Raw genomic sequence first — 11,639 nt, 5'->3', positions numbered from 1 at the left:
TTTGGCTGTCAAATGCGGCTTTTTGCAGATCCCCCTTGATGACGCTTCCTCAAAGCTCACAACTTTCATGTCACCCTATGGTTGCTATAAGTTCCTCAGAATGCCATATGGCAGCTGCACAGGCAGCGAGGTGTTCCAAAATGTGATGGAGCAACTGTTCGCTGGACAACCCTGCGAGATCGTAGTAGACAATATTTTAATCTGGGGACGTACACAGCAAGAACATGATGATCGTCTAAGACGGGTATTGAACAGAATTTGTGCCATTAACTTGAAGCTCAACCCCGATAAATGCAAATTCAGAGTCAGCAGTGTCCACTACGTCGGCCACCTGCTAACAGCTGATGGTGTCAAGCCTGACCCTGAAAAAACAAAAGCAGTTTGTGACATGCCGAAACCGCAGGACAAACATACCTTGCAGCAGTTTTTAGGTATGACAAACTACCTGTCAAAGTTCATTCCTCAGCAGTGAGGTTACTGGCAACTGATACAGCAAGATGTGGAGTGGACTTGGCATGAAGCCTACGATGCGGCATTTAACAAGCTGAGACAAGCAGTAACACACCCCCCAGTCCTACAGCTTTTTGACATATCGAAGCCAGTGGTCATATCAGCAGATGCCTCACAACATGGGCTGGGTGCGGTGTGTCTCCAGCAAGGGAGACCTGTGGCATTCGCATCACGTGCCCTCAAACCCACCGAGTCCAGGTATGCACAGATTGAAAAAGAAATGTTGGCACTAGTCTTTGCAACCAAGAAGTTCCATGATTTCATCTATGGATGTCCCGTCACAGCTGAAACTGACCACCAGCCCTTAACAACAATTCTGTGGAAACTGCTTCACACTGCGTAGCCCCGCCTACAGGGTACGATGTTGAAGTTACATAGCTACAACTTGGATATGATTTACAAACGCGGTAAGGAACTTTTTGTTGCCGATGCGTTATCACGTGCACACCTACCGCTGACTGAGCCCCCGCTTACTGATGACCTCTGGGAAGTCATGACTGTACAAGTGCTCTCCTCATATCGCACAGATGAACTGAGAAATGCTGTGGAGAGGGATGTTATATGTCAACAGCTCTCTGACGTTATTCTGCGTGGTTGGCCAAACACCTCGAGGGAATTGCCCCATGATCTGCGTCTTTTCTTTTCAATGAGGGAAGAGATGACTGTTCAGGATGGACTCCTGCTCCATGGACAAAGGTGTAAGGTAAAATTTCAATTTTCCCAATCAACTCTGTTGTCCCTTCACAACGGGACATATTCTTCCATGCCGCGCACACTGGTGGAGTTGTAAAAATTCCACTGCCGTACATTAGTGGAGCTGAGTGGAGCCATAAAATGCCCCAGGATGGGGAGAGCAGCTGAAAGCTGCTTGGGACTGTCTTTTGCGGCCCCGTTTATTGAGGGGAAGCAATCTTCAAATGGCTTATCATCCTGGAAGAGTTGGAGGAATCAGATGACAGAACATTACCCTCTTGGAGCTGTGGCCATACCAGGTGGAGGGTCAAGAAGAACTTCAATTGGGGGCCATAAACTGCTGCTCTGCAATCCATGGACAATGGCCCAGGCTCTCCTGGGTAAGACAAAACTACTACCATAGACTATAAGAATGCGTCGTATGTATTTGCATGCAACTAAGGATGATATGATACATGTGGGGGACTGTGAATAATAACATACATAGACAAGTACACTGAACGGGTATGAGATGGTATATGTATGATCACAAGTATGTAAAGCATAGTATATTTAGGTATGCCTACATAAGTGTCTGGGTCACAGATGGGTCACCACCATGGACTCCCATAGAGAAGTATTTGGAGAATTGATAGGTAAAATCATAGGATCACGTGCCATCGTACAAAGTATCTTATTACTGTCACTGGATTTTGATACTTCTCCTGTGTCTACAGAGGAGGGGGGAAGTGCAGTTTCTCTCTTCCTGGAGGAGTAGGGGGGGTTTCTTAGTGGGGCAGATGTTACCAGGCTATTCGTGTCCAGACCTTATTTGGGCAAACCAAGGGAGCTGTGGGGTGTGGAAGGCTTTCTCAGGATTGGATTTAAGGGAAGTCCAAAGAAACATTCGGGGAGAATCTGCTTGACAGTTTCCCTGGTACCATAGTCTTTGCTGTACAGAATATTTGGGCATTCATCAATACTCACTTTGTGTTCCTTTTCTTTTTATAGCGGTCTTTTGTCTTACTTTGTAAAATAAAATGTTCACCTTTTCCATCATTGAAACTGCATATCTTCGGTTATTGCCAACGGTCATATTGTGTCATCATAAACTGTTTTTTCCTTTTTCAGACCTGCCAATGCACGTATCCGCGAACCCGTATTCACATACATCTTCACTTTACAGGATGTGAAGTTAATGGAGTCAAATAGACATGTTTTCCTCCCTGCGACTAAATCTAATTCCTTACAAAGGCTAATAATACCCTCTGCACTGCAAAAGTTCTATGTTAGCCAGCTGCACCAGGGCCATCCCGGTATCGAAGCCACTAAACACAGAGCTGGACCTCCATGTACACAGATATTGAGAGGGAGTTGTCTCGTTGTGCTGCCTGCAACACTCTTACACCTCACCACACAAAGGAACCACTGCACCTCCATGAAATCCCAGACCTACCATGGTCATTCACTGCAGCTGACATATTTGAATGACATGCCAAAATGCATTTAGTGCTTGTTGACTCTTACTCAGGCTGGTTTGAGCTGAACTACCTCCCTGATATGAAAAGCACCACAGTAATCGCAAAGCTGAAGCGACACTTCTCAACACATGATGTTCCCCACACCCTCACGACTGAAATTAGGACCCAGTTCACTGGTAAGGACTTTTCAGACTTTGCACACACGGGACTTTAGACACATGAGTAGTAGTCCTCATATCCCGCAATCGAATGGGCTTGCTGAGTGTGCTGTAAGATCCGTAAAGCAACTCCTGGAAAAGTGCTACGGTGACGGCACGGACATCCAAGCTGCCCTCCTCCACGCTCACAACATTCCCAGTGATGGACTCCCCTCTCCCACCCAGCGACTTCTGTCCAGATGGACCAGAACATTTCTACCAGTAACCAAAGCCATGCTCTAGCCTACCGTTCACACTGAAGTGACAACCACTATCACAAAAAGGAGAGTGAGGGGGAAAGCATATCATGACCGCAATGCCCGGCGCCTCCCTGCATTTAGACCAGGTCAAACCGTCAGGCTGCAGACTGCACGTGGTTTTGACAGGTTAGCAAGAGTAGAGAGCCCAGCCCTTCAGCCTAACAGCTACATAATAACATCCCAAGAAACCAGGTACATCAGGAATCGCCGACACCTCCTCCGAGTTGATGAACCCCCACCGGCCAGCTCAGAGGATGACCTACCAAAAATGCCCACCTCAGCAGCACCTGATCCAGAAACTGTCCCCAATAACACCCCACTACCCACACTGCCCATCGTCACACCAGCAGTCACCTCAGGTGATTCATGTGGCAGACAACCTGTGGTGACTTGCTTAGGAAGAGTCAGCCACTCCAACCAGTGTTATCAGGATTATATCACAACTGAGCCCCTGTGACAGATAAAACTAATGTGCGCACCTTGAAAAACATTATTCTTCCAGTGATTGCTTACTGACTTTCCTTCTTTTGTTATTCTGTACCTTATTCGTTATCTGTGCCATCTCATTTTCTTCTTGTGTGAGCGTTGTCAGTTTCCAGTTATGTACTGTACCCTTATTCATACTGTTGCATTCAGGGATCCGTGCCACTCAAGTTACGTATGTGGCTGTTGTTTGTGTTGCTGTAATTTCTTGAGCTGCGTTTCCACCGCAGGAACTTTACCCCGGAACTAGGAACCTTTTGAGGAACTCAGTGCGTTTCCACCGCAGGAACTAGGGTCTAAATTTAGTTCCGGGGGCTTTATTTTACCCCCAAAAAAGTTCCTGCTCGGGGGGTAGTACTTTCCGAAAGTACAGGAACCTTTTGGGTGGAGCGTGCAGCGCTGAACATTTCTGATTGGTCGAGTACTCGCAGCATTTTTTTGTGTTTGTTTTCAGCCGCCATGTTTAAAAATATGCAGCCGCAAACCAATTTATTTTCATAATAACTTCAAATCAAACTTGTATGTTATGCGGCGCAGTAGCCTAGTTTTGGTTATAGCCTGCCAACGTCTTGGAATTATAACGTGTGCTCTTCTGTTCTTTTCTTGCTTTAGTATTCGTTTTATAAAATGCTAAGCATTCGTGCTGGGACAGCATATTACGTACCAAAACATTCAAACGGATTAATTCGGTTGCTGAATATTTTCTTCCGGATTTTCTTTGTTAGCCCGTTGTAATTGACTCAAAACGTTTGATACAGTTATGTGAGGTATGCGGTAGTTCTGCGTAATTCACATTGTAATACAGTAAAAGCAAACTGGAAATCACCTTCCGCACTTTTTGTCAGGGTAAAATAACAGGTTAATTCTAGTAATCGTCCCTTTAGCTTTTTCAGACTGCCATAATTTTCCTCTGCCATTCTTCAATTCCACAAAAAGACCAGGAAGACTATGGACTAATTTATGGTGCATGGTTCGCATCTGGAGGGCACACTTCGCTGCTCGGCTAGCAGTAACTTCGAAGGAAAGCAAACGGTGGCTGTACCACTGCTAATTTAAATTTTCACGCAAGTCTGAGTTTTCCTTCTATTCTTGTCATTTTGCGATTAGCCTATATGGAATTGACGATGAGAAAGTAATCAGACAGCAAAATGTTTACAACGTGTGCATGTTTTCTGCTGTTGTTGCCAGTTATATTGGAAATGTGAATGCATTCTGTCGCCTCGGATGTCAAGACATGAAAGTGAATGTTCGCATAAAAACATAATGAATGTGTTTGAGAGGATATATAAAACAGTTACAATCTGACTATTGGCCTGTTATATCCTATTTGTTGCATAACAACGGTCCAAGTTCAACTACCAACGACAGTTTTGCTTGACAACGGTAAAATATGCCCAAACGGCTGCAGAAGAATATTTCAATTCCAGGTGATAAAATCGATAAAAATCAATAAATACAAAAGTAACCATATATAGTCATTGTTGGTAACCCGTTGTATAAGTGGAATAAACCCCTCCGGGCTGTCCCAGTTATTAGAAAATAATGTAGGCTACTTCGGTGGTAGTATGGGGTTACAGAAGAAATCATAGGACAGATGGACCGACGACAACGTCGTTTTTTCATACGTCAGTGGGCTAATTTGCCTAATCTTCACGGGACTTTAGACCGCGGTGGAAACGCAGACAACCATGTGCTGAAGGAACTTATTAGTTCCTTGAAAAGTAGTTCCTGGGACTAAAAGTTCCGGGTAATTTTGGTGGAAACGCGGCTTTGGTGTCACATCTAGAAGTTGTGCTGTCACTTCAAATTACAGGCGATGATGTACGATGTGCACACAGTGCCACATCTGTATACCACCACTGGGTGAATAAAGCAGTTTGGAGTGTGTGAAGTTCTACAAGTCTGCTATCGAGTTTACAGACACATACAGCCTATATAGCCGCGTTTCCACTCAAAGTACCCAGAACTTTTAGTCCCAGGAACTACTTTTCAAGGAACTAAAAGGTTCCTTCAGCCCATTGTTGTCTGCGGTTCCACCGCGGTCTAAAGACCCGCAAAAATTAAGCAAATTAGTCCGCTGACGTATGAAAAAGCGACATTGTCGTCTGTCCATCTGTCGTATGATTTCTTCTGTAACTCCATACTACCACATTATTTTTCAATAACGGGACAGCCTGGAGGGGTTTATTCCACACATACAACGGGTTTACCAACAATGACTATATATGGTTACTTTATTATTTATTGATTTTTATCCGCGGCCGTTTGGACATATTTTACCGTTGCCAAGCAAAACTCTCGTTGGTAGTTCGACAATGACCATTGTTATTCAACAAACAGGATATAACAGGGCAATATACATATTGTAACTGTTTTATATCCTCTCAAACACATTAATTAGCTATGTTTTTATGCGAACATTCACTTTCATGTCTTGACATCCGAGGCAACAGAATGCATTCACATTCGTAACTGGTACAATATTCATAGCAGAAAACATTTACATGTCCTAAACAATTTGCTGTTGAATTGATTAATTCGACTCTCATCGTCATTTACATATAATCGCAAAATGAAAAGAATAAATAGAATGAAAACTCTGAAAAATAGAGTGAAAATTTAAATTAATATTGCAGTGGTACAGCCACCGTTTGCTTTCAACCTTTAAAGTTACTGCTAGCGGAGCAGCTAAATATTGGAAGTGTGCCCTCCAGATGCGAACCATGCACCTATGCATGTCTAGACTTCCTGATCTTTTTGTGGAATTGAAGAATCGCAGAGTAAAATTATGGCAGTTTGAAAAAGCAAAAGGGACGATTACTAGAATTAACCTGATTTTACCCTGACGAAATGTGCGGAAGGTGATTTCTTTCCTGTTTGCTTTTACTGTATCCCAATGTAAATTACGCAGAAATACCACATACCTCACTTACAGTGCCAAGCGTTTTGAATCAGTTATAACGGGCTAACAAAGAAAATCCGGATGAAAATATTCAGCAACCGAATTAAACCGTTTGAATGTTTTGGTACATAATATGCTGTCCCAGCACGAATGCTTAATATTTTACAAAACAGACTTAATGATAAAGCAAGAAAAGAAGAGCACACGTTATAATCCTCAATCTTAATTTCTCATCTGTAGATGTTGGCAGGCTATAACCAAAAGTAGGCTACTGCGCTGCATAACATAAAAGTTTGAATTCAAGTTATTATTTTGAAAATAATAAATTGGATTTGCGGCTGCAGATTTTTTAAAATGGCGGTTGAAATAAAATGGTGCGAGTACTCGACCAATCAGAAATGTTCGTGCTTGCGCCCCACCCCAAAAGTTCCGGTACTTTTGGAAAGTACTACCCCCGATCAGGGACTTTTTGGGGGGTAAAAAGTCCCCAGAACTTCCCTGCGGTGGAAACGCACTGAGTTCCTCAAAAGGTTCCTAGTTCCTGGGGAAAGTTCCTGCGGTGGAAACGCGGCTTATGTTAAGCATGTTTATATTCCAACAGCTAAAGGAAAGGAAATCTTACACATAGGCATATGTTTGATGCTTGTTGTTTGGTGACACCTATTGGTGTTTTGAGAAAGTACAGGTTAACCGGGATGTGATTGACATAAGAATTCAAAGCCCTGTATGGACTGGCTCGTGAAATAATGAAGCTACCGACTGAAACAATAACCTCGCTGTTTAATCTACAACGTTAAGTTAGCAGTTGTAGTTGAGAGGCAGACATCGTGTCAATCGCAGGTTAACTCGACGGAAAAGAGAATTCATTTACAAATCAATAAAATTACAAGGCTATCGCTAACAGATAACGTTATACTAATTTTACTTTATTTGCATATCAGTGTAGCCGCTAGAGGTGGGCAGGTAATTAGATGACACGGTAACGTCATACGCGAATACATGCATATAAGCATTTTCTAAACAGGCAGACAGCGAGCCGTCAATCTTGGGGTCCTCACAATCTTACACCGGTTGAGAGTTGTGAGTGGAACGTTTGTGTGCGGCGTTGATAAATGGTTTGTGCCGGTCCCTGTGTAGGACTGCAGGTTGTTTTGCCTATCCGGGAGTGCATGTACTGTATGTAAGCTGAAGAAAGTATGTGTATTTCTCTGTTTACTTAAGTGAAGAACTATTTGAGTTGTATAAATGTGTACATGTAAGGTTGCTATTTATACATGTGATCCTGTTTAGCAGACTTGTGTAAATGGTGGTATCTCATGTGCAGCCACGGTTGGAGATGACGTGGCCAGCGTTGACTGACCTTACCGCATACAGCCATTGAGAGCCATCCGGTAATGTAGATTGTTTTATTCATGCTTTTATATTGGTGGCTTCTTGGTTTGGGTGTGGATGCTTTCTGTGCATGTAGCTTGAGCAGTGCCTTTTGTTTTGCTTATAGGTTTATTTTGAGTAGGTGGCCGATGCATGGATTGACCGCTGTTCCTTCCTTCCGTTTTATGTACATGTTGTAAATTAGCTGCCCACCTACCGCGAGTGAGTGTGCTTCCGCTCATAGTATCTTGCCTTGTGTTGATTAGCTAGTACACGGAGCTGGTCGGCTAGCTTGAGCATTTCTTTTTGTTTAATTGTTTTTTGTTTTCATGTTAGCCATTCTCCCCCGCTCTAACTCAATCAGCTAACCCAGTCTTGCTTTAACTATTCTTTGCGCCCCTTCTAGATTGCTGTGCTTGACTAAGAGCGTTTGGTTTTGCTTTAACTATTTGTGTGTTCTTCTACTTTGCTCTGTGGAGTTTGCAGTGTGATTACAATTGCAGTGTACCTTAATGGAGTGTGTAATTCACAGGTGTATATATTCCCTTCTCTAAGGTCGCAGCAAACACAAGTAAGGTACAAGCCAGCTGGGTAGTCTGTTTGCAGTAAGGGGTGGAAATGTTAAATGTGCATGTTATTGCTCATTAAACCATTTTATGAATTGGAGAAAATAAAGGAAGCTGGCATTTTGCTATCTTCCCTACCATAGTTTTTTACGAAATTTGTTAATAAAAAGGATCTGTTTTTCTCTTACTTGAGACTCCTGTCGTTCATACTTGCGTTGGTAACATCAGGAATGCATTGTGTCTAACATGGACATACACCACATTACAAAGACGATTTTCCTGAAAGAAATATACCGTTTTATAAGTTAGATGTTCAATTTAAGTCTTCCTTACCGTCATCCTTATGTATGCCACTGCTGTAGGCTAGGCAGTCATTCAGCATTATTTTATTATTTTGCTTCGACCACACAAACTTGGGGTGGAGTAGCATGTTACCCCACGTACCAAGTGTTATTTCGCCCCAAGGTACCGGCTGCAGCGAAGACACACTCCCAGTTGCAGTGGCATCGTCTGCCAGAGTCAGCAAAGAACTTCCCCGTGTCCCTCCATTTCTCCACATCCACCAATTCACCAATGCGCTTTTTGGTACTATTGTGGACCTGTCGCGAGCCTGTGCGTGGAGCACTGCTTTTAATTCTCTACTTTGGAGGGCATGGCGAATGAAACATACACGAGGGATACCTTACTACAGCCCAACACAGTTGAGGAAAAAAACTGAAATTAGTTCAGACGATGTGAAATAACCGCACAATAAATAAATGCGTAAATTAAGTTCATCATGGTATTCATGTGCCATTGGAAGTGACGTTGGCCCTATTTATGTGTATAAGTGGGACTGGGGAAAATATTAAGAACTAACGGTAATGTGTTCACATACATGCAATTGCAGCTTTTCCAGTTTCAACTGATGTGTTATCTCGGGGTATTTTTGTGATCATAAATTTCATTAGGTGCAGTGGTTTATCAGACAATTATTATTTGGAGCTTAAGTTTTGGGTAAATTGTAAATTTGAATACCTTTTTATAATAGAAATCCCATAAAGCTCTGTCTACTATACGTGTTGTCTACTGTGTACCTATACATAAGAACAGTGGTCAACAAGAATAGTTAGAACTAAGTTGAAATGTAACCTAGGTATTGTATCCAAAAATACATCTAAAGGGGAGAGACGGTACTAATGCTATATCGATTTGTACAGTTGTATGCAATACACAACAGCCTTTTTATTAGCTGGCTAGCTCTCTCTAAACTTCTCTGTTACAGGCTACCTGGAATGCAGTGAAATATGGCTCAAAGGGGGATTTTTCGTTGCATTTGTAGTCAATCTTGACCCGTACAGCAGATTGATTTGGACCAATGGGGAGTTTGCAACAAAGCAGATTATAGGCAGCGCAATTTCTAGTTTTTCGCCCTCTGTATACTTGATTTGGGAGGGGAAAGATAAAATAATTATTTTAATGTAGAATTGCAAAAAAAATTTTTTTACATATTTTTGCAATCTGTTTTATACATGAAATGTAACAATCATTAATCAAGTTTCAAATTGCCATCGGAGAAGGAGAATACAACAATACAAACAATACAGTAAATTACCAACAAAGCTAACTAGATACTGCACTTGCTGTGGGGGCAGGGATCTATCAGTCTACTAACCTCAACTATTCCATATTTGGTGTCCGTTTTTAAGAGTTAGATAAAAAAATATTAGGTTGTTACTCGCTAGCTAGAAGGTCACTGCTGGCTAGCTAGCAGCAGTGTGCCCACAGCAGATCCAATGGACTCTTCATCTCCTACTACAGTAGAGTCCCAGTCCTACTACAGTAGATCACCCATTCCTGAATCCATGGGGAACGGGAGTTGATCAGAACTCTGAACAACTTTGAAAGTTAAGTGAAATTACATAACATTTCCAATAAATGATTACAATGAAAATATATTTGCATCACTCTGGCCTTATTTTTAAGCTTATTTTAGGCTCTCATATTTAGCTATAAACCATTTTATAAGTTAATAATCAAACAACCTGTGGTCTTAAGTGGGATCAAATTTTTTTCTATGCCATCATTCTGAAAGACACAGAATATGATGCAGCGCACTGATATTATTAAAATAATAATAAATCATTCCAAGAAAACACAAAGATGGTTCAATAAAAAGGAAGAAAATGTAAATTTTGGAAATTAAATGCTAGAAAATCAAATACATTTCTGAACATAAATTAAAAAAAAATAAAGCAGGGACAAACTAATAAAACCAAGATTAAAAATAAAGTAATAAAAGAAACCCAAATCAACTACAAGCTAATGTAAAAACATGGTTTTAATGAACCTTTTAAACTAATGTTTAGTTTTAGTGTATGCCTCTCTGATCTAAAGAGGCAGGCTGTTTCCCTGTATAGGACCATGGAAGGAGAAGCATCATTCTGCTCTTTTGCCGTGAACCTTTGAAATACAGAGAGGTTAATAGCATAAGATCAGAGGGCATGTTTGGGCCAATGTTTTTCCTGAAAATCCAGGTATGTATTCTGGTACAAAGCCTTGTAGGACATGTATAACAAGTACAATCATTTTAAAATCAATAACTGAACTAAGGCTAAATTAATATTATAATGTAGTTTATGTCTACCAATTACAAAAAAAATTATAAGCAAATAACCAAGAAAAGTTTTAGAAAGATACAAAGTTCTAAGCAAGCTAAAGATGGTTCTTGCTATGCCCTGGAAAAGTGACAGTCTGTGGAACTGAAGGCATCTTCTGACAACCCAGCTAAACTTAAACTGCTCCTAACCTAACACTATTAATTCTTTAATAATGCAGTGTATTGTGAAATGCACTAAATGCAGGTTTGGTGTGCGGAAAAAATTAACCGTTGTTTTCTTTTCATAGTGTCACTACTTCAGAATGAGCAGATTCATAGATGACACCAATATAGTTACAGACTGAGGACATGTTTTGAATTTTTATCATTGTTTATGTTTAATGTAGCCCATGTTCAAAAATCAAGTTCTAATCATATTCTGATTACAGCTGGTTTGATTACCAGATAAAGTTTACAGCAAAAAATTAATTTAAAAATAAACTATCAGTAGTCTCATGTAAGTAACAACTCCAATGAAAGGAACTGAGCCTATTGGCATAAGTTCCCACAGAAATGGAATTTCTGAAAATCTAAATTCCTTGCTGTTATATATCAGAGG

At 41.2% G+C, this 11,639-nt stretch overlaps 1 long non-coding RNA gene across 1 annotated transcript; it reads left to right on the top strand.

The window, feature by feature from the left end:
- The first annotated feature begins 7,107 nt into the window (after positions 1–7,107).
- Positions 7,108–8,629, top strand: LOC118221672. The gene is made up of 2 exons (XR_004764161.1): positions 7,108–7,699; positions 7,830–8,629. It is a non-coding gene; the product is annotated as an uncharacterized LOC118221672 (long non-coding RNA).
- Positions 8,630–11,639: the final 3,010 nt, after the last annotated feature.

This window comes from Anguilla anguilla, chromosome 2 (assembly GCF_013347855.1).
Source record: "Anguilla anguilla isolate fAngAng1 chromosome 2, fAngAng1.pri, whole genome shotgun sequence".
Taxonomy (NCBI): Eukaryota; Metazoa; Chordata; class Actinopteri; order Anguilliformes; family Anguillidae; genus Anguilla; species Anguilla anguilla.
Note: the sequence above shows the minus strand (reverse complement) of the source record. Positions and strands in the feature narration are given on the sequence as shown.